The sequence below is a fragment of the Podarcis liolepis genome (genome assembly GCF_965112155.1).
Source record: "Podarcis liolepis genome assembly, chromosome: 8".
Taxonomy (NCBI): Eukaryota; Metazoa; Chordata; class Lepidosauria; order Squamata; family Lacertidae; genus Podarcis; species Podarcis liolepis.
Genome location: NC_139560.1, coordinates 68,253,856 through 68,278,028, shown reverse-complemented (window position 1 = coordinate 68,278,028; position 24,173 = coordinate 68,253,856). Strand labels below are relative to the sequence as shown.

Sequence of the window (24,173 nt, the reverse complement as noted above, 5' to 3'; positions counted from 1 at the left end):
GTTTCTTTCTCCTAGATGGGCTATCTTCCCAAATCAATGAGCCCCATCTGCCCCTCATTTCCCTCAACAACACATGAAGTAACTGCCTTCCTGACCTTTGGACCCACTGTTGATCTCATCTGCTCAATCTGCCAGAGCCTGTCTTCACATGCAGGGGATAGACAAGCCCCCAATTCACTGAGGGTTTATGACCTATCCCAACCTGGTTTAGCTGGCCATTCCCAGGATGTGGCTACTGCCAAAAGCTACCAGCTTCTAGGAGCCACAAGTGGGAGCTGAGTGCAGGGTGAGGACCAAAGATGGAAAAACTACTCCAGAAGGAGCACGACATGTCCCCCACCAGATGTACTACCCCTCCCTTAACACCACATGCACTCCATCAAGTCTGCAATATCTAGGCACTAATTTATGGGGAGAGTGAGCATCTCTTTTGTTTTAATTTCTTTTTGTATGTGTGTTGTTTGATAAAATTACTCCTCCCCTAACACCCCATACAGCCCAGAGTGCTTGCTTATGCTGCTTAAATTGTGCCTGCTGTGTTCCAGCACTCATTGTTTGTTTCACTTGAAACAGTTCACAAGAGGAAGCCAAGAACAAAACCTTGGCTTTTTCTGTCATGGTTTATCTGTAAAGGAAACAACCTATGAGCACTAGTTCACACGTACTGCTATACAAGCATGGGTGTCTGTATCCTTCCCACTTGCCCAAAGTAGAAGTGGTGCAGAAGTTATTTAAATAAGGTGAACCAGTGTGTTCCTCGTTCATGGTAAGCTGTAATTCTTTTGTAACTATGGTTTACAGTAGCATGTAAATGAGGTAATTGGTTCTCTTTGGGGAGGAACAGTTTATGTATTTGTGTATTAACATGCATGTAAACAGAAAACAAGAATAAAGAACTCATCAATAACACAGCTATAGAAATACCCAATGCCATTTGCTCCTGGGAATATAGTAGTGTTGCGTTTGCCTGCTACACCCAAATGCCTATTTGAATGGCTAACATTTTTCATGACTAGGGCCCCAGTTCTAAAATTAGCATAATTACAGTATCAAAATCTGTCCCTTTGTGGCCTTCACACTGTTATTTTCCCATAGTAAAATATGCCAAGCCCTCAAGTACACTGTTTGCAGTCACATGTTACATGAAATAATAATAAACCCTTTATTGGGTGCCTTAGACAGTTTTGAATGGGTGGATTCTTAGTTAACCTACAAGGACACTTTGATATTCTTCATTAGATTGCAGAGACTGTAGATTTGCTCATGATTTGTAGATTTGCTCATGATGCAACAGCATTTCACCCATGGAAAAAAACAGCATGTCCACAACATGACTCCGCCCTAGCTGTATCCAATCTATTTCTACGCTATATTGTTACCAGTTAAAATTGGGCTTGTTCTTCAGTTTCCCCCATTTTCCAACTGAAAGGGGAAGGGAACAGATAAGCTTCATTTTAATTTGTTCTGGCAATTATTGGAAAGTTCCCACTGTGAGGGAAGCCATTGCCTATTGGTGTGGAAGGACGCTCACCCATACAGGACCCAAACAAAAGGAGAGGCTGCTTTTCTACAAGTGTATTCAGGCATGTATCGACATATTGGCTAAAGAACCAGCCCATTCGAATCCTAATGGGAAAAAGAGAGAGAGGAAGGGAGAGAGAGAGAGAAAAGGAAAGAGAGAGGAGAACCTTAAAAAGAAAAGAATAAAAGCTATCAAGTGAGAGCCAAAATTGGAGAGATGAGCACAAATTGTGAGCTGGTGCGATGAGGGTAGGATCCGTTTTGTGTATTTACCTCCGTAGATTACTGTAATGCTTTTGTATGTTATTTATAGATAAATGAATTATTCTATTATTACTGATAAAGGTTACTGTAAGATTAATTTGAGAGTGTGAATAGAAGAAAAGTCTGTTTGGAAGGCAGGCTACAAGTTGGCTTCTTCCAATTCTTTTTCTTTCAACAAATCAGAATTCCACATTAATTCAATCTTTTTAAAAGCGCATGTAAGGATAATATATTTCTGAGCTTTCTAAAATATAATTCTGGCAAAATCCAAGTATTTTACTTTATTAAAAAGCCTTGAAATAGTCAAAAGGTGAAGCAAATATATTGGATGATTATGAAGAAAGGAACAGGTTATTTAAGAAATCGCTGAGGCTGCAGTTCTTTTTAAATTGGCATGCGAGCGCTGTTAAAAAGTGTGATGACAAGGGTAGGTTTTTCCTTTGGAGCTTCCCCCCCCCCACTTCTTCTTCTTCCTCTCAGCTCTTAAGTGAAAGAGCGGGGGAAAGGGTTTTGCCAGTGAAATCACTTAAAATTCTTAGTTAGTTCTGTTTCTGCTTGAATTTTCCTTACTTTTTCTGTGTTTAGCAAGTTTGACAATTGGTTCTAGCCATATGACATCCCAAAAGCAGTTGTTAGGGAGAGATGTCAAAGTTAGGTTCATGACATACAAATAACAGGCCCCCACTGTGCTAATAACATACATTTCAAAGGAAAATCAGTGATGTGAACTGAAAACTAACAAACAGAATATACCTCACTAGGAAAGTGACCTCTTCCAAAGGCTTCTGAAGTGACAAGTGAAACTTCAATCAGACACCTTGTTTAGAAGGATAAGCATTGGAACTGTACCCTTTCAGGGGGGTGGGAGTTTGTACTATTCTAAAACAGTACAGTGCTTGATGCCATTGTAACTTAGTACAGCCTCGCTCTTCCTATAAACAAACTATTTCAATGGGAAACCACTAGTGATTCGACCCTTTGACTTATCCCTTGGTCAAGTTGTGCAAACAGCAAAGATTCTGGCTGGGGAAAGAATTTCATGCAGCAGTTACCCCCCCAAAAAGCCAGAAAAAGCCTGGATGAAATAAAGTTTGATGCTGATGTTAGTAGCTGGTTTGTTAAAACTTCCAAGAGCCTGGAGGGGAACAAAATTAACCAGCTCAGTCCACATTGCTGTTAATTAAGTAAGGCTCCCTGAGAAATCTCTCATTAACAACACTTTGAAAGGCAGTTCAGCTGAAATGCTACATGTAGTGAAGTAGGCTAGCTGGACAATAAGCAGTGGCACAGCAAGGTCAGGTGGTACCCGGTGCAGATTTTTTTTGTCAACCCCCCTCCCCCCCCCTCACATCGATGGCTTGGGAGTTGTGGGGGGGCGGCATGCCGAATGTCACCCCCACTCAGCGATGACACCAGGCGCGGTCCGCCTCCCCCTTCCTACTCCCCTGACAATAATGCAACTTAAATTGTAGCTACAGAAACAAGCACATACTTGTTTTGGGCTGTGTGTTGGTAGGTACGTTTTTTATACACGAGGTGAATGGCCAAATGCACTTAGAGGGCTGAGTTGTTCTGTTCAATAGATTTGGGAAAGGCAGAATCCTTATATGTGCATCTTCTCAGGAAGGGGTGATAAAAGTTGCATGCGTTGAGTTTCCTCTTTTTGCACAATTGTTAGTGGCAGAGGCGACCTGCCTCGGCTGCATCTAGTCTCCTATACTGCAAGAGGGCTTTTCTGTTATACTGACTGCAGAACTAACTACTGCGCAGTTTTCAGTCCAACAGTTTGCTACTGCTGTCTCATCATGAGCGAAATGCAGAGTGGTGTAAGCTATTTTCAACTTGGCTCAGGGGCTTGCATCAAGAATTCTTGGGATGCCCCAGTTCGTTGTTGTTTTTTCCAAGTCAAGGCGGGTAGCCGTTATCCTCATCCATGCATTATTCATTCCGGACCATCTTGTCATAAAACGGTGTCCTATTGTTCTCATCCGAGTGGCTTGTGTACCATCAGCGTCTTCCTTGTGAATGGCTTCTGTATACCTTGCCTTGTGGCCTTGCTGTATTCAGCATCTATTGCTTCAAGCAGAAAAAGAGGCCAAAAAAAAAAAAATCAGAATAAAAATTCTCTTGTAGGTTCAAGATTATATTTCCTGCCTGAGAGAAGGCGGAATCTTAAATTACAAATGAAACACTCTTTTTCTATCTTTTCTCATATATATATATATATATATATATATATATATATATATATATATATTAATTCTATGGGTTAAAGCTACAGTGTGATGATAAAAGGAGAGAATTGCAGAGGCTCCTGCCAGAGAAGCTGTTGAATGAAGTATCTACCTATAACCTCAGCTGCAGCAGTAAGTGACAGGAGCTCAGAGGAAAGGCCAACACAGTGACATGAGTAAAAGAAAAGGGAAGGTATGATACAATGCTATTTTTGTATGGCATGATGTGCTCTGAATCCCCCCCTTTTTCCAGAAAGCAACTGGCTGAAATTCTGCCAGCTGTCCAGAAATAAATGGCTTTGGATATAAAACCCAAAAGAAGCTACAGGTACAGTTTTTCTTTTTTCTTTTTATAACTTTCATGGAAGCTGAGTTTGTGTATATTTGTTCAAATGTAAGTTCCACCATCAGTCTTGTGCCCAAGTTAGTGTGTGCAGATAACTGCAGCCTTAAATGTTCTAAAAGCTTTAAGAATAAAACTGTACAACTTCTGGAACTTTTCAACACGTCATTTCTTTTAATTCACATTTTTCTTGGAGAGGAAATAGTCAACTAAAACAGATATTTCTATCTATTATCACATGGTAATATCCTTTGGCTTCAGAAATAATATTTAATATGCAAAGTGAAGTCATAATATACAGTATTCTGCTTTATGCAGAATTCAGAGCTACAAAACTTTATTTCAATAGAATACACAAAAATGTTCATCCAAAGTTAGCTGTGCCTAAACCAATATGCCTAAGTTCCTGTTACGGTTTGAAAAGTTAAGTGTGAGTTAATTTTCCTTTTTTTATCTAAACAATACCTGAATTGAAACTCTTGTGTTATGATCACTTTAAGTTCTGAAATTTAAAACATAAATTAATTGGAGCTTAATTATTTAAATGGAAGGTCCTCCATACTTTCAGAGAGCTTGTATGTATTTCACAGTTCCGTTTACAATTCAGATGGAGGAATTTGAGGCAAGTTAACAGTCAGTGGTTGGGACAAAGTCTTTCCGATTTGGTGTGCTAGGGGGCTATACATAGGAATCAAATTTGATATGCCGAAAAGCTGGGATCCAGTAGTCCCTGTGCAAGTAGAAAGGCACTCCCACTCACGAAACAAAGGTTCTCGTTTTGTTCAATCCCCCTTCCTGTCTCACTACATAAACCACATTCTGTGCTGTTCCAAACCTCAGGGCATGGGTTACTGTGGCTAGTTTCTTTCTGCCCAGGAGGGGCAGCAGTTGGCATATCAGCCTCACCTCATACGAAAGGCCCCAAACCAACCAGAAAATATCCACAGGGTAGTCTGGGAAGATGCATGGTGGTGGGAAAAGATTGCTTCTTTGCCACTCTATGGGATTCTGGGTTCCTTCAGTCTCACTTGTACGAGCACAGGTTAAGTATCCATACTTCTTCAGTTTTCCACTGCCACCAATTCACTATGCATGCTTTCGAAACCTCCTAGAAGCGTGCATAGCAATTTCAGAACAGGTTGCACTTTAGAAAACGGGGACTGGACAAAGGAAGATCCCAACTGGATTACGTTGTAACGGCTGAACTTGTAAAAGAGCGCTGCCTTCTACTGTAGATTTAGATTGATTGCAATGACACAAAAAATTCTCCATCTTGCCTTTCGAGTTTAAAGAATTATTTAGCTCACTTAACATCAAAGTAGTCCTTCCAAATAAATATCTGAGTGTTATTTTATCTTGGGGCATGTCTTGTTATGTAGGATATAATCAGGCTGATATGGTATTGCATATGGAAGTGTGCTTGCTCTTTTGATATATGCCTCATAGCAAAAGAAAAGAGGGATCTATAACAATGTATGTATTTCTTTGAAGAGAGAGACAAATTACAATGACTGAATGGAGCCCTGCTATGCTAATTAAATGTTAGGCACTCGTCTGGTCCTGAGATACCGAAATAAATATAAAACAGTTCAGAGAAATGTTTTACTTTCCTATAACTTATGTTTTAGAGCTCAATGTGTTATTTTTGTGTTCGTTCCTACACTTTCCCATTCAGCTCATGGTAACGAACAGAAATTTTAAAACCTGGTCAAAACATAAAAATGTAACTTGCAATTAGATTAGTCTTGGTTTTGTTTCATTTTTTTTACTGGGAGATATTTAGGGCCAGGCTTTGGGTATGACATAATTGCAGAATTAGGAGGAGTTCACCATTAAGTCGTTGGATATGCCCTGCCAGTTCCTAATTTTTAAACAGAAGATCCAATCAAGGGACCAGTCTCATTGGACTATAAAACCAGTGGGGAACAGAGCCTGAGAAGGCAGTCCCTGAGAGTTGATTCACACACATATATATACACGTCACTTGGGTTTCTGACCACTCAATGTTTGGATTATGCACTTAAAGATGTAGGTGTGATTAAACTGAGACATGTATGCAGGCTTACAATGCAGGAAGGGAGCTTAAGAAAGGAATCCACTAGGAGCTTGTATGTATAAACAGTTGACTAATGATGATGCCTTGCATGTATGATTGAGCCGAGACAGATCATGCAATGGAAACAGAACTTTCAAATCACTTCAGACACACGTGTATGTTAATGGAGTTGATTCACACAGTGAGCAACCAAATGGTGAGAAATTGTGAGGATCATGAATGGGTGAGCCATCCCTTCATAACCAGCAGCTGAATATGTGAATGGACTCCATTGAATAAGATGGTCCCTGAGGCATGATGCGAAAGTCCAACCTGAGGCGCTATTGTGTGTGATGGCTTCTATCTCTCTCTCTCACACACACAGCCATTTATAAATGACATACGTGGATGCATTGTGAAGTATCCCAGAAGTTTGTAAAGTCCTGTACAACACATTGTTTATCATTTATTTGAAGTATTTATATTCCACCCTATCACTGCACTCTCAGAGTGGTTTATAATAACTTGAACGTAGAGAGACTATTGACAGTAACAAATTGTAGACATCCGCTAAAAATCATCAAGTAAATGAACATAGTTAAGTACTACGTGTGATTTGCAGCCCATCTTTCATATTTTGACAGTGCCAACTTCCATGAGAGATTGAGAAGAAAAGGAGGCTCTTTCATATCTGAGAGACAGAAGTGTACAGAAAAATATATTGATTCACTTCTAGTCAAATACTGAGATAAGTACATTCTAGATAATACCAGTTCTGCTGTCTAGACCCATTTTCACACAGTAAGGTTACAACTGACTGATTAACTGTGGGAGAGAAAGGTTAGTGATCTTGTGAATCCACTGGCACGTAAGGCTGCACCTCATTCAGCAAATTAGTATAATCAGCAGAATTAGCAAGTACAACTTTGTCTTGATTTTACTATTTGAAGCTAGTGCAGGCAAGGTGCTATATATTTTGATACTTGCACACAAGAAACTATCTACGTGTAGAAACATAGCAAGTTTGCAAAAGGAAGCCTGATATTTTGTCCTCTTGATTTCAAGCAGTTTTGTTGAAGCACAACTCTAATCCGAGCCCTTGCCTTGCAGGCCTTAACTGAAATAAGGATAAGACTATCGCCAGTGATTTTACACAAGCGTTGTTGTTTTGAAGATACAACTCTGTTTTCTTGTAATGCTTTGCATACCCTTATGGAAGTTCTTTTTATGAGGCCTAAGATATTCAATCAAGGTCAGTCTACTATTACTTGAACATCATTACTGGCATATAAATTAATCAAATCCCCATGATTTCTAAATGTCCTGAAGAGAGAGGATGAATTCGTTCTATCTATCTGCAGCTTTTGCTCCTCTTTTCCTTTGCTCATCTGAACAATTTGCTAGTCAGAGCAAGAGCTATATTTCATAATTAGGGACATAGTATTTCTTAAAGAGTAGGGATGTGGGTGGCTCTGTGGTCTAAACCACTGAGTCTCTTGGGCTTGCTGATCAGAAGGTTGGCGGTTCGAATCCCCATGACAGGGTGAGCTCCTGTTGCTCCATCCCAGCTCCTGCCAACCTAGCAGCTTGAAAGCACACCAAAAAGTGCAAGTAGATAAATAGGTACCACTCCAGCGGGAAGGTAAACGGCATTTCCTTGCACTGCTCTGGTTTCAGTGTTCCATGGCGCCAGAAACAGCTTAGTCATGCTGGCCACATGACTCGGAAAAACTGTCTGCGGACAAACGCCGGCTCCCTCGGCTTGTAAAGCAAGATGAGCACCTCAACCCCATCTGCAACTGGACTTAACCGTCAGGGGTCCTTTACCTTTACTTTTATTTCTTAAAGAAGAGGCCCAGTTCAGATGTTACAGGCTGTTGGAAGCATGTGAAAACGGAGATTGCACTTTAATCCTAACACTGTTTCATAGACATTTCCAAAATTTAGCACCAAAGAACAAGCAAGTATAAGATCATAGCAAAGAGACTGCAATCCCATGAATCTCCTGAGTAGAATAAAGCCCCATTGAACTCAATGGGACTTCACTTTTCTAAAACTAGCCTAACCTTCTCCGATACTCAAGTTAGAGGTTATGTTGTTTAATTGCTTGCTTTTAGTTCATATTACTTAGAGGAGGTGGGTGGGATGTCAAACATTCAATAAAATACATGTGTTTTTTTAAAAAACGCAGTTCTTTCATAATGCATACTTTCATATTGCTGTGAGGAAAAGATTGTGTTTAGGAGTTTTCAGCTCATCTTTCTCAGAGATCTCAGCCAGCCCTTGGAAAAGGAAGGAATCTTTTCTCAATAAAAGCTACATCTGTCTAATAAAGATGATCACACTGAGGATTACTTAATACTCCATTAAGGCAGCTTACAGTGATCCAGACATTACAATTACATGTCCAGAGTGCATTCCACGCAACACAATGATAATTGTTAGAAATAAAGCAAGCCACTAGGTGACAAACAAGGAACTAATGTTTTATGAAAGGGGCTTTAAAGGCACCATAGCTGTAATTAATTATAGGCAACCCCCCCCCCAAAAAAACCCCATGCCATTCAATTAAAGATTTCAGAAATCAGGGCATTTTACCTTGCAAACAAAGAAGTCTTGATACAATGTCCACTATAGACTTTTTCTATTCATTTCTACTGGCAATACATTAGGGAAGATTAGGGCAATTATTAAGAAGCCTGTCTACGTATTATCCATCCATCCGAATAAAAGAAGCTCGCAGCAGTCACAATGGAACAGGAGGTGTTTGCTGCTTTCCCCCTTAATCCACATTTTAAAACACAGGTGAAGGAATATGTTGCACCCTGTGGGAAAGAAACAAGAGAAGTTGTAGTTGTTGAGTCTGATGGAAAATGGTTTGTTAAAAGAAAACGGGAATATTCTGCATTAATCTTAGTGCCAGGTTTCAAACTTGAATGTGTTGTCTTCTTATCCTCAGTACCACTGATATATTTATACATGCTCAAATAAACTACCGTATTTTTCGCTCTATAGGACGCACCGGACCATAGGAGGGGGAGAACAGGAAAAAAAATCTCCCCCTCTCTGCTCAGCGCCCCTTCAGCGAAGCGGTACGAGAAACGGAGCCCCTTCCATTTCTCCTTCCGCTTTGCTGAAGAGGTGCTGCGCAGAGAGGGAAAACTGCAGCGAAGCAAAGCCTGGAGAGCAAGAGTGTGCACCGACCCCTCTAGCTCTCCAGGCTTCAGGCAACTGCGCTCCGGGGGCTTCAGGCGGCTTTAGCGAAAGCAACACGAAGCCTCCGGAGTGCGGGGGGAGCTCTCCCTCTGCGCTTCAGAGGCTTCGCATTCCTATCACTGAAGCCAAGGAGCCTGCATTTGCTCCATAAGACGCACACACATTTCCCCTTAATTTTTGAAGGGGGAAAAGTGCGTCTTATAGAGTGAAAAATACGGTACTTGTTAATGGCATGGCTATTTCTATTACATCCTTACATTGTTTTTGTGAAGACACTGGGGCTGTAGAGAGCTGAAGATAGAATGCGTGAGGTCATCATCGCCCATGTCATCCCATGCCTACTCGCCGAGCTGTTATCTCTAATCAATCAGGCTTTATATGTTGTACTAATGCTTCAGATACTTGTAAACCCTCTTTGACTGGAGGTAACAATGAGACAAAATAAATGAGTGTGTACATCAGAGGTAATGATGGTGTTATCATTTTGCCATTCCAACTCTCAAAAACACATTATTTGTGCCCTTGTTTCTTGTGGCAATCCAGCTTGCCACTGTGAAATCCATCTGTGTCTTCAGTAGTACCATTTTATTCGGTACATGGATTGGTTTAATGCACGCGTCATCTCTTGGCCACTTTCATAGTTAGCTAATTTACTATCCAGTTATATTTCTAGTGAATGTTATAGTAGAAAAATGTAAGTACCATTACAGGTACAATCCTATAGCCACTTGCCTGCAAATAAACTGCATTTTAACACAGCTGGGTTTATTTCTGCGTAAGCATGCATAGGGTTACTCTATCTTCAAATATGAAACGTTAAAAAAATAGTTGCATAAAGTGTATAAATGATGATGAAGTGTACAAATAGAGAACGATAATGGTGAAAATCTCAGGTTAAGTAGACTACTGTGCAAGAAATATTCTCACATTTTTCTTTCCATTTAGTGTGTGCATGTTTCATTTCTCCAGCAAATTTTGTTTAGCTCTGTGAAATCCCATGAACTATTGGACAATAATCACTACAGTTCAGATTCTTTGCTACTGGAACCCAGTTTAGTGTAGGGGCAACTAAACTGTTTGATGGGTTTATAAGTAGGAAAGTGCCTTATGCTAAGTCAAACGTTGCTTCATCTGACTCAGTATTGTCTACGGAGAATGAAGAGTTTTAAACAGGTGAGGAAATGAGCTGGTTTCAAAGTTTTGCTATGCTATGAAGCTCAGCGAGTGACCTAGGGCCACCCATGGTCTCTCAGTATAAGCTAACTCACAGGGCAGTTCTGAGTATAAAGTTGGTGACTAATTCTGCAGTCCAAATTAAATTCTGAAATAATTAACAATCCTGAGCTCAGTCATCCCCAGTTAATGTGACTAGCCTTCACATACTCTTCAGAGTATAGCTCTGTGCAGATGTTTAGGCCTACTGAATGAATGAATGTTTGTATGGTGGGATGATGGCAGGGTCTACCCCACCACCATAAACACCTTCTATCACACACCTGCAGATACAGATGTGCCTTAAATTCAAACACATCTATGCAAGTTGCAGACATGCAATGAAGTGTGTAACTGTGGTGTGCAGTGCAGTGTCAAACACTTGGAGCCCAACAGCCAGTCACCTGAAAGGAGCTTAAGTATGTGACTATGTGGTCTTCTTTGGATTTGTGTTTGGAAGAAAATGCAATTAAATGCCAGTTTTTTAGAAAAGAAAGAATGCAATGATCCACACAGTATTGCTTTGATGTTCCATGTTCTCATGCAACTAGTATGCACATCAATACCTTGTTTACATTATACCATATTTTCCCGTGTATAAGACTAGGTTATTTTATTAAAATATTATGCTAAAAACTTGGGGTCGTCTTCTACACAGATAGTGGAGAGGTGGACGGGTGATTGGTGGCTGCCGCGAGCAGGATATTGTCTGCGGCACTTTTGCGGGTGAATGGCAGGTGCTGCAAGGTCCACTGGCTATTGGCTGCTGTGGCAGTTGGGCGGGCAATTGGTGTTTGCTTTCGGCAAGCGTGCAGACAATTGGTGGCTTCGCCGATGTGAGTGCAATTGGTTGTTGCGTTCCTGCAGGTGAGTGATTTTTGGCAATTCTCCCCTCCCCCCCGAAAAAATATCAGCAACTGTGGGCAATCTCCCCCCATTCTCTTTATTTGGAGTCCCGAAATCAAACACCAATCGCCTGCCCAATTGCTGCAGCAGCCAATAGCCAGCGGACCTTGCAGCACCCACCAATCACGTCTTATACATGGAGGCGTCTTATACACGGAAAAATACAGTATATTGGGAAACTATTCTATTGAGAACACACATTTATTGTGAACAAACTTCATGCAGTCCCAGCTTAAAACACTTGTGCTGTAACAACAACAAAACCACACAGACGGCATGTGTGTGTGTGTGTGTGTGTGTGTGTGTGTGTGTGTGTATTGAGTGGCCTTGGGGGAAAGACAAGAAGGCTGTACAGTACTTATCTTTGGCAATGAAAACAAGCCTGGATTGTGGCATATTCACACTGAAGTACATTGTTAGTTCTTATAGTTTGCAGCCTTGACTTGGTCAGTTGTATGGTACCTCACAGTTTTCTTCTAGAGTAGGGCCACCATTGAGCTGAAGGAGCAAAATGCATAGATTTTGAGGTGGCATTTGAAGCTCTGGGAACATCATTTTTGTAGGGTTTTGGACCGTTGTGGGACAAAAGGTGTGGAGGTGTCTTTATTTCCTTTTCCTTTATTCTTTTAGCCAGAACGACTGCTGTGAAGGCCATGGACTCATATTTCATATTCCCAGAGGTCCTTTGAAGCCTGGTTATAAGAACAAGGTAGACAGTTCAGTAGCACCTCAAATAGTTATACATACACCGAAAGACTCTTATTTCCTTTCCTGGTTTGATTTCACAGACAGCCGAAAATGTTCTTTATCTTGCTAGCTAATAGTATTCCTTCATGGAGTTGAGGCAATCAGCAAGGTCAGGACCGGATAGTATAGATGTCACTTCTAGCTAGCCGTTATAAATGTCAGTACCAAGAAGAGATATATTAGCTCTTGGGTTACCACATATTGCAAGCATTACAGGATAAACTGGCATCAAACCTCGCGTTGCGTTCCCTGCACTTGCCCTACATATAAATGTAAATGCATAAAATAAAAAGTCAGTACATTTGCACAACTTGAAGGCTCGCTTGTACCTGCAGGTTATGAGATGGGGATAAACTGTTGGCAGGTTTACAGTTTCAGAAATAAAAGCAATTTCTTACACACTCTTTCCCCTCCCAGAAACGTTAGGTAGTTAGCAGATCTGAGACCAGGGCTGCCACCCAGAGAACCTTTCTTTCTCTTTAACATATGGTTACCAGATTTTTTTCAATGAATCCGGAGACACTTATTTTATTTTATTTTTTTGAAGCTGAGTAGCAACAGGGAGTCAGTAGTGGGGATGGTGAGGCAAAAGACCCTGGGCCCAAGCACACATGCATATTGTATAAAGGTGCTAAGCCCTTCTTTCACACCCTGTGAAACATAAATGCGCAGAGTTTTTTTTAAAAAAAACTGGGCAACGGCCGCCGCCCACCCGTGATTCCCAAGCCTTCCCCGAACTGTGCTAACAGGCTGGCTCCAGGCTGCTGAGGCTGCCACTGCCATGTTTCCTGGGGACAGATTTGCAAATCTGGGGACAGAATTTGTCCGGGGACAGATTTGCAAATCCAGGGACTGTCCCCGGGAACCAGGGACGTCTGGTAACCCTACTTTAGCAGCTGTGAAATTGTGAGGGAAGATGCATCAATGGCTTCTTCTGTCACACTCAAGCCCCATTGTAAACTCTGCCCACATTTCCTTCCTGCTGGCCTGGGTGGAGAGACAGGCAGCCAATGGTGGGAGAGGTTCCTGCTGCATCATTCCTTGCAGGTATATGATTCATTGGGTTGCCACATGTAAACCCATGCAGCCCAAAGTTTAAGATGTTGTGTTGTATTCTGTTGGACTGGTTTTTCTGGGCATTAATGTAAGGTAGCCAAAGGTAATGTAAATTTCACAAAAGCATTCAGGCTCATGTAATGAGGTCTTTATTTCTTCTCTGAGTGTCAGGCATATAACCATCCCAATATCCAATAACAAGCCCTAGTTAAGAACAGTTGCAGCCAATGTCATGGTGCCCTCTGATGTTTCTGGACTACAAATCCTATCATCCCTGACTATTAGCCATGCTGGCTGGGACTGACAGGAGTTGTAGCCCAACAAGATCTGGAGAGTATCATGTTGCCTACCCTAGCCTAGATTGCATGTGTACCAATTCTAATCATGGCTCATTAGGCAAGTGGTGGAGAGATTTTTTAAAAATCTTGCCTGGTGTTTGGACTTGAGTTCTTCCCTTCTGCTGGTTAGTTCTGTTACACTGTTGTTTTTAATTATTTCTGCTCTTGTCATGTAACTGGGCAATTAATAATAGATGCTGCTCTGTTTTTAAATGTAAGCTACCTTCAGGCCCCCTTTTTAGGTCAGAAAGGCAAGATGTAAATGGTGAACAATAACCAGGTTCTTTCGTAACCATCCTTCATAAAGCCATGTGAAACCACGACTTCAAGTTCTGTTAGTGTCACTGCACAGAATGAAAATCTAAGACATAGTCAATGCCAACGCAGAAAGGAAGGGGGGCATTCTCAGAGGGAGGGAAGGAGATGAAGCAAACACCCCCACCTCTGGTCCCTGATTTGCAAAGCATGATCTCCAGGAAGGAATAGCGTTGCTCTGCTGCAGGAAATCCAGCATTCTGGTTCAGCCTTTCAAATAAGTCTACAAAGGCTGCTAATCTCCTTACACACATTTACCTGTCTTAGTTGAGTGCAGTACATTAACAACCAGCAACGAAAAGCAAACCAGTTGACAAAACAAATCCTGCCTGGAAACTGATTGTTTGTTTGTTTTATTTCATAAAATTTACACACTACATGGTTGTAAAAAGTATCAAATATGTTTGCACAAGATAAAACAGAATCTAGGAAAAATTTGCAGCCATGCTGCAAAACATAACAAAAGTTACAATACCAAAACAGATTAGAATTACCTCCAATTTCTAAGCATCTGGGTAGGCTGGGTAAGCACAGGAGTGTTTTTAGCAGGTACTGAAAAGAGTGCAGTGAAGGTGCCTGCTTGATCTCAAAAGGCGGGGAGTTCCGAAGTGCAGGTGCTGCCACACAGAACGATCAAGTTCTTGCAAATGCAGAACAGGTATTTCGTGGCACCTGTAGTAGTGCCAATTCCGTTTATTGAATTGGTTGAGTGGCCACATGTGGAGTAAGGCAATCTCATAGGTAAACTGGTCTCAGCCTCCCCTAACCTGGTGCCCTTCGGATGTTGTTGGACTATTTCCCATTGTCCGTGACTGTTAACTATGCTGGCTGTGGCTGGTGGGAACTATAGTTAAAACTTTCTAAAGGGAACCAGGTTGGGAAAGGGAGAGCTTTCTACCTTAACAGAACTGTTTTGAGGATTACAAGTTAATGCATGTGGAGGTTTTAAATGAGGCTTTAAGATGCTATGTGAATGCTGGGTTTTGCAAGTGTATGCTTTTGAATTCACTTCGGTGGTGGGAATAAGCCAAATGAATTGCAAATTTGGTTCATTGTAGTGTGGTATAAAAAGCAGAGACATCACCTTGCCAACAAAGGCCCGTATAGTTAAAGCTATGGTTTTCCCAGTAGTGATGTATGGAAGTGAGAGCTGGACCATAAAGAAGGCTGATCGCCAAAGAATTGATGCTTTTGAATTATGGTCTGGAGGAGACTCTGGAGAGTCCCATGGACTGCAAGAAGATCAAACCTATCCATTCTGAAGGAAATCAGCCCTGAGTGCTCACTGGAAGGACAGATCGTGAAGCTGAGGCTCCAATACTTTGGCCACCTCATGAGAAGAGAAGACTCCCTGGAAAAGAACCTGATGTTGGGAAAGATGGAGGGCACAAGGAGAAGGGGACGGCAGAGGACGAGATGGTTGGACAGTGTTCTCGAAGCTACCAGCATGAGTTTGACCAAACTGCGGGAGGCAGTGGAAGACAGGAGTGCCTGGCGTGCTCTGGTCCATGGGGTCACGAAGTGTCAGACACGACTAAACAACTAAACAAGAAGAAATGTGGTATATATTTCCCATCTAGTGCCCTTTTAGAGAAAGTGTGCAGGAAGATTCTCACCTTATGAAAGTTGCTGGCATGGCTTTGTACGAGTCACCTTTAAGAAGAGAGAAACAATAATCTGCATATGGTCCTGTCAGTATTCCTCTGGGATTTATAGGGCAGAGCTTTTCTGTTATTCTGTAAGAGGTGTTCTTCCTCACTCCCCCCACCCACTTAAAAAAAGAAAAAGAAAGATGAAATGCTTTGAATGTTGAGTGAAATGAGTTGCTGATGTGTCCCAAGAGAGCCTGCTGACTGATCTGTGGTTATAACTTTGTGACACTGGATTGTATTCTGAGTTAATGTTTATGCACCATATGGTGCATTGTCAAGTTTCATTGTATTTTTCCAGGATCTTAATATATATATAAAAAAGTTAAAAACCTAAAACCCAGTCTCTTTCAATAATGAAAACAAATGCCCCAGGACACAGTTTTTAAAAAGAAACTCACACAAATGTACAGCATCCATCCAGCCAAGACATTTAGAAGAAGAAGAGAAGAGTTTTGGATTTGATATCCCGCTTTATCACTACCCTAAGGAGTCTCAAAGCGGGTAACATTCTCCTTTCCCTTCCTCCCCCACAAGAAACACTCTGTGAGGTGAGTGAGGCAGAGAGACTTCAGAGAAGTGTGACTAGCCCAAGGTCACCCAGCAGCTGCATGTGGAGGAGCGGGGAATCGAACCCGGTTCACCAGATTACGAGCCTACTGCTCTTAACCACTACACCACACTGGCTTCCATATCCGATGATATGAGAACACCAGGTAGCAAGAGCAGATGGCATGGGTGGGGTGAAGGTGCTTGCCTGAGCTCCAAGCAGATGAGTCGCTGCTGCTTACCAAGAGGAGTGAGGCAGTGGGGAGGGGATGTCCGTGCAAGGGCACTGACAGGATAATTTCCACCACACTGACCTTTGCTTCCCAGTAACCAGCAGCGACCCACCTGCCAGGAGGTCAGGTAAGTGCCTCTGCCCTACTGTGCCATCCATAGTTGCCAGGTAGTTGTTTCTGATGTGAGACGGGTGAACACCACCTCTTCTTGGCCAGTTTCCATCTGCCAAATCTTGTCCCACTTGTCCTGCCGCTTTCCCTGGGGAAACTTTCTGTTTATTGTTTACTTGCGCGGGGGAGGGAGTCAATCGGTTTTTTTCTGCAGATTGACGCTTGCTCTGATTCAGTGGTAAACAGCAAGTGGCAGGGCAAATGAAAACCACTTGGACCCACTGCCTAGAAAGAAAGCACAGGACAAGCAGGAAACCTCTCCGACCTGCTCTTTCTACGCATTGGACAAGTAGGAGTGTGTACGAGCCCTTAGTTAAGATAGGAGTTCTGAGCAATTATGCACAGGATTGCAGTCAATTCAATGGGACTTTCATGTTAGCATGAAAGCTTCCTTTACTCATGAATCTTCTTCTTCTTTGGCGATCACTTGTAGCCGAGTAAGATTGTCTTCCATAAACACGGTTTTAACAATGAGTCCGTAAGTGACTGTGGAAGCCAATTAATTCTGGATCCACACGTCCTTCCACAGTGAGGACATTGATTTCCGGGGGGAAGTTGATCACAGTGTGGATTTGCCAAGTGTGCCTTTCTCTTAGCATGTTTCTTCCTTGCATCCTGAGTTTGAGTGTCTTCAAAGCCCATGACACCTTTGGTAAAGGCTGTTCTCCAACTGGAGCACTAGCAAGCCAGTGTTTCCCAGTTGTCAGTGTTTATACTACATTTTTTTAGATTTGCCTTGAGAGAATCTTTGAACCTCTTTTGTTGACCACCAATATTACGCTTACCATTTTTAAGTTCGGAATAGAGTAGTTGCTTTGGAAGACGATAATCAGGCATCTGAACAACATGACCAGTCCAACAAAGTTGATGCTGAAGAATCATTGCTTTGACACTGGTGGTCTTTGCTTCTTCCAGTACACTGTCTTCCCAAGACATGTGTAATTTTTTTCAGAGATACCGTTGATGGAATCTTTCGAGGAATTGGAGATGACAAGTACTGTAAGATATATCTGGTAAAACTTCCCCAGCCCCCAATTTTCCAACAGCTACTGGTGAGCTCATTTTCGCAAACTGAACCTAGAAAGTGGCACTGATCTGTGAATTTACCTGGAATTTGGTGTGAGGAGTACCAGCTTTTCCTATGGTATAGCACAGTGAGATAAGGCAGTGTATACAAACTCCTTATTCTTCTGGATGAGACATAATACACAGTTTCAGAACCATCCTGATTGGATGGATTGGACTGGTGACATTCAAAAGCATGGAACATTGCAATTGATTCCTTTACCCATCCAGAGCTCTGGCTGCTTCCAGGTTAGAATTACAGGACAATGGTGCGAGCACTGAAGAGTAAGTAGGACAACTGCAGAAGTAAAGAAAGCATGAAAATTAAGCCTTTTAATGAAGAAAAGTACTTACCCCCTGCTCTTAGTTTTAAATATCACAACAAATTAAAAGGCAAAATAAACAGCTCACTTGAAGCATACTCTGCACTCTGCTTTAATTTCTTCCTACTGTGTTCATTACCAAGCTGTTTGCTTTCTTTAAGGCAGGATAAGGATGGGAGAGGAAAATCTTTTTAAAAGAAGTCATTACACACGGAAGTCAATCTCCACTAATGTATTCCTGCAACAGGGAATGCGCAGCTAGAAACTGCTTGCTATGTAAATATATATAAAAATCAAATCTAAGTATAGATACATACATATGCAATTTTATAAATTTGATTGCATCCCTCTTTCTCCTCCTTGACTCAGCCGAGCACATAACCCCTTCTCCTTCCCTCTTGCTTTTTCTCGCAAAGCCACCCCAAAGCCCATAATGTTCTGCACACAGATCCAGGGGAAGTATTCAAGTTCAGGTAGCAATTGGAGATTCCCTCTTGATACAGTCAGCAGCTTTGGAGGAGGAGCTTTAGGTGGGACTGTTAGGAAGACTCTTTCATCGGGAAGTTTGAACAACTCTTGTTCCATCTTCCCTACCACCGCCACACAACACAGTCCCAACCTGATCGGGCCCTTCTGCAACTGCTATCTGCATTTCTAAAAGCATTCACATTTGTTTGTTTGTTTGTTTATTCAGTTAGTTAGCTAGCTAGCTAGTACACTGCCCTTCATCCATGGATCTCAAGGCAGTTCACAACACAAACATACAAGATAAAAAACACACAAAGTACATAATAAAAAATAGAACAAAAACAAACCAATAACTCTGCTCCTCTCCGCCCCCTGTATCACTAAAATAGAGCTGAGTTAGTTTTAACATTCAAACTTTCCCTAAATATCAGAGTGGTAGTTTATATAATTAAAGGATGTCCAGCACTTGTGCAACTGGAGACCCCTCTAGATTGAATCACTCTGTGACTGTAAATTGTTTTATACTGCCTTTCATGTTGTGTCTTAGTGTTGCAACCCAGCCTGGGTCCTTAGGGTGATGGGCAGGTTCATAGAATCAAAGAACCATAGAATCATACAGTTTAAAGGTGACCACCCCAAGGGTCTTCTGGTCCAACCCCCTGCAATGCAAGAATCTCAGCCAAAGCCTCCATGACAGATGGCCGTCCAACTTCTGCTTAAAGACCTCCAAGGAAGGAGAGTCCACAACCTCCTGAGAGAGACTGTTCCACTGTCAAACAGCCCTGACTGTCATAAAGTTATTCCTGATGTTTAGTCGGAATCTCCTTTCTTGTAACCTGAAGCCATTGGTTTATGTCCTACCCTCCAGAGCAGAATTACTGTTGTTGTTGTTGTTGTTGTTATATATGTCATCCTTGTACTGAAGAGACCACAGGGACACTGGTTACTGGGGGCAAAGGAGCATTTAAGGGATGCCCCTCTTTCTTACAGGCAAAAAGGGTCATAGCCCTGCTAAGCTTCTCAACACCTCCCCCCCCCAAAAAACAACACCCTCCAAAGGGATGGTACAGCTTTGTCCAGTCCCCAACGATAATATCAATATATTTCCAGTGACTAAGTGGCTTCTGGACATCTTTTCTGCTATCCTATACAGTTTTCTTTGCCACTCCCCCCCCCAATGCTTTTGATTTATATTTGGAGTATTTAACTTTGTGTTCAGCTAAGTCTTTCTCAGAGAAAACCCACTCAAATTGATGAACCTAACTAAATTGTGTCTATTAACTTCAATGAGTCTAGTCTAAGGACTACCGTAGAATACCACCCACTTTTGCCAGAATGCATGTGTGTTGATGTGGCAGGGGTAGAAAGACTTGGGTGTAGAGGTAATTTTGGAGAGTTCGGTTGAAATGCAGGCACTTGGGGGGGGGGTATATAACCAGTGCAACTGGTGGCTTCTGTTAACATTTGAGTGGGGAGTTCCATCACAATCCTATATGTCTACTCAGTTGTCATCCCTATAGGGTTCAATGGGACTTGCTCCTAGATATACAGGGTGATTAATAATGATGTATACTGTATACTTCATTATAAAGCACCCTGTATTTATATAATGTCAACCTTAAATATATGAAATGTATGCATTTATTTGAGGAGGATGGGGCTGTGACAAAAAAACCCTCAAGCTGCTTAAAAGAGTATTTGAACTGAAACAATTCTTCCAATATGGCACTCCTGATTCCCTCCTGGAAATAGCTTTCATACACAGAACTGCACTCAAAATCTCTTGCCCTCCATTGGAGTAATAGTAGCGAAGTCTGCTCTGGGTCTGATGCAACCACACTGGTCACAGCCCCCTAGAACTGCTTCTACCCACCAAGCATTCCTGTGAGGGTGGCAGGACTGAGAGACGGGATATCAACAGTAGAGCTGAGCAAAATTCCTCCAGTTATGAATTGCACCAAAAAATTACCGCGTTGCTAACTGCAAAAAAAAAAAAAGTGCCTCCCCCCCATATACCAAATAAGGCAGGGATTATCATTAATGGTTAGATTCAATTCTATATAATGACAGACCTCCCAGTCCAAAAGATATGTGATAATGATCTGCTGAAAATGGGCAAATTGGAAATACTGCAGGAACTGATGCTGCTCATCCCTCACACGTGTTTACACCCTCCCTTAGCAAAGCTCTAATTCATCCGCTACCATACGGCATAAATGCAAAAGAGTGCCTTTATTTTTTTTAAAAAAACAACTGATTATAAGAGTGTATGTATTGACCTATAATTGCTTTTTACTACCTAACTAAATGGCTATATTAATCATGCATGCATGCAGAGTGCATCTTACCTTTGCTCTGCTAATTAATCAAAACAACTAAAAATAGTAATAATACTGATGAAGGAGCACGATCCTATAAGGCTGTTGGGTACTCTGCATCTAATCCACACCGAAGCACTGAAAGCTTCTCCCCCAAGTTACTGCACCAGTCTGCATTAACATGCAATGGACAAACTACTGGGTGTTTGGCAGGAATAAGCAAATACTGCACACACGAGACAGATGATTTTCAAAAGGCTTGTGTAATCCAGTTAATCAAAACCAATGTGTACTTATGCCCTTTCCAATAAGATCTCCTCTTGATGAATGCCAAAAATAATAATTATGCAGTTGTTTTTGTGTGAAGGCAGGTTCTATTTTTAAGGAATCAGTAAGACTTTTTATTAATGTATGGTAAAATGTATATCTTACTGTATTTTAATAGGGCAATCCTATGTATGTTTACTTGGAAGCGTGTCCCACTGTGGGACTTCTCTCAGGTAAATGTGCATAGGATTTCAGCCTTAATCTAGATGACCTCCAGGAAAATTGAAGGCTTTCCTCTCCCTATTGAGAAATATTGGTGGTGTTAAGTGCTGCTGCTGTTTCTATGGCGCTTTTCGGTGGATTGGCCTTGTCAGCAACTAGATTTCATGGGGAGCAACTTTGTTAATGGACTCGAACATGCAGGGCTAAAGCCATAACTCCTGATCCTGGGCTCCCATAATCCAGTAATTCCCTTATGGCAAAGCCCATCCCCACCGTTGCCACCCTTTCACATCCTTCCCCAATCTCTAGAATGGCAGGACAGCTGCTGCTGGGAGAACTGTCATGGGGGCTAGGTTTTATGCTATTTTTATCCTATTTAGTAAAATGCATTTATTTTCTTTGTTTTACAAAGAAAAATTAGTAAAGTGTTAATCCCTGTTTCCAGGATATTCCAAGTTTATACTGTAAAGGGAAAGGTAAAGGACCCCTGACAGTTAAGTCCAGTTGCAGACGACTCTGGGGTTGTAGCGCTCGTCTCACTTTACTGGCTGAGGGTACAGCTTCCAGGTCATGTGGCCAGCATGACTAAGCCACTTCTGGGGAACCAGAGCAGTGCACGGAAAGCCGTTTACCTTCCCACTGCAGAGATACCTAGTTATCTACTTGCACTGGTGTGCTTTCAAACTGCTAGGTTGGCAGGAGCTGCGACTGAGCAACGGGAGCTCACCCCATCGCGGGGATTCAAACCACTGACCTTCTGATTGGCAAGCCCTAGTCTCAGTGGTTTAGACCACAGCGCCACCCGCACCCCCAGTTTATACTGTAGTGGTATATAAATTAATTCACTAGAGAAGTCCACTCACCCTCATTGGTGGGCGGTGTTGAGGCCAGGCCCTGGACTGCACAAGTGCTCCAGCAAATAGCAGGACTGGCTGGATGCCAAGGAGTGGTGGGAGGCACCAGATGGGGGGCCCCCAGGGAACCCCCAAGGGAAGAAGGCTCACAGCCAGGGGATTGGTGGTGGGACAACAATGAATGGTCAGAGGGAGCAGACTGGGAGGAGGATATGTCAGAATCTGGCAGCTGCTGTTCTGGATGCCAGCCAACCAGTCATGGCCTTATCCTGGATACTCCCATTTCATTCCCCCTCTCCCCTACTTTTCCATCTTTTCCCACAACAGGTATTTAGCATTCCATGCCCACAAAGTATGCTCAATCCTCACTGAGCTCTGTTGTTGTTTGTGTCCCCAGATAGATAGAGAGATAGATATACAGTATTGTACTTTTGAAAACCTTGCTGATTTGTTCCTCATGTGCATGGATGGTGGTGTTCTGGCTGCATAAGGATTCATGCACAGAGAATGATCTTACAATTAACTTTACTGGCATGAGCAAACTGTTTCCAGTGAGAATGGGTTTGATGCTTGATCATTTGTTTTCTTTATTATCCTAAGCTTTGCTGACGATCACAGATGTTCAGTAAACAAGACTGCTTGCAAGATGACTTTAAGCAGAACCTCTGGTGACTCATATTCAAAGATCATTTTGCCATGGGGATCAGTAGAAGGGTTGATTGCAAACCTTTGAACAAGTGTCTGTTGGGAACACAAAGAGAACAGTCCGGGCCCATCAAAGCTGATGGAAGTTTTGACATAGATTTCCACAGGAGATGAAATACAGCAGCCTATATATCCATAGCTGTATCAGTATCATCATACTTAAGAATTTTGATAGTGCTGTCAGTAAGAGAATCTGTGAAACTCACTGACTCACATCGCTGACAGGAATATCAAAATTCTTAAGGCGCTTTCACAACAGATAGAAAGCTGAAACTTCATGTACGCATGGCTCAACATACCTTGCTTACTCAAGAAGTCTGTAGATTGGACATTTCTACCTTTCTCCCTCAAAATCCAGGACACATATTCTGCCGCATGCCACCATACAGAACTCTCACCCTGAGTCACAGACAGAATGTTGTATTGTAAGATCTTCATCAATCACCCATGAAGCAGGAGAGGATAAGAATTCCAGGTGGCATCCAGGAATGCAAGCTAATTGTTCCAGATTTACTTCCCTTCACAAAACAAATTCAGCCATGCTCAATATTGTTTGCAATCAACTCCTCTCTAGACATTGGACTTGGCTGTCACTTGAGGAGACAAGGCAACATCTGGACTCCCTGTGTGTCTCTCTCCTGACACCTAATAGCTTATAGAAGCTGTCAGAGAACCCTACATGGAATGCTGTGGTAAAAAGCACTATAATGTCTAGGGATAATAGGATGAGTGACAAGCATATGCACTTGAGTGTGATCGGGGATGTGTGAGAGAAAATCTACCAACTTTATTGTCCAACTAGCCTATGTACCTTTCCAGTCCTGCATTAAACAACAGCCAGTCAGATAGGTGCTTCTGGGGCCTCACAACCAAAACATGTCCCCTCTACTACTTTCACATGAGCATAGAGTACACCCTCAAGATTCCTAGCTCCTGCTGTAGATACCAATCTGTTTTTGAAAGGAAGAGTTGTGTGACTGGGAGGTGAGGGAGATGGATACAGAGAGGCTGTGGGGAGCAGCTTAGATCTGTGGATGTTCATAAGTTTCCACTAATATTTACATATTTTTTGCACATCATAATCATTTCATAATAGCCCTTGCTTCTGTTATGAGTTTGATGAGCCTGGCTGCATCTCCTGCTGCGTATGTGGGGTGTTTTT

At 42.1% G+C, this 24,173-nt stretch overlaps 1 protein-coding gene across 4 annotated transcripts in view; it reads left to right on the top strand.

The window, feature by feature from the left end:
• Window positions 1-24,173, top strand: part of CDH20 (cadherin 20) — a 155,331-nt gene that overhangs the window by 79,812 nt on the left and 51,346 nt on the right. Inside the window, exon 1 of one of the 4 annotated variants that reach the window (XM_083519250.1) lies at window positions 12,361-12,440. The exons of the other annotated variants lie outside the window; for them this stretch is intronic. The gene's annotated coding sequence lies outside the window, so the exon portion shown is untranslated. Of the gene's footprint in view, window positions 1-12,360; window positions 12,441-24,173 lie in introns of those variants that run through there. 4 annotated transcript variants of the gene reach the window in all.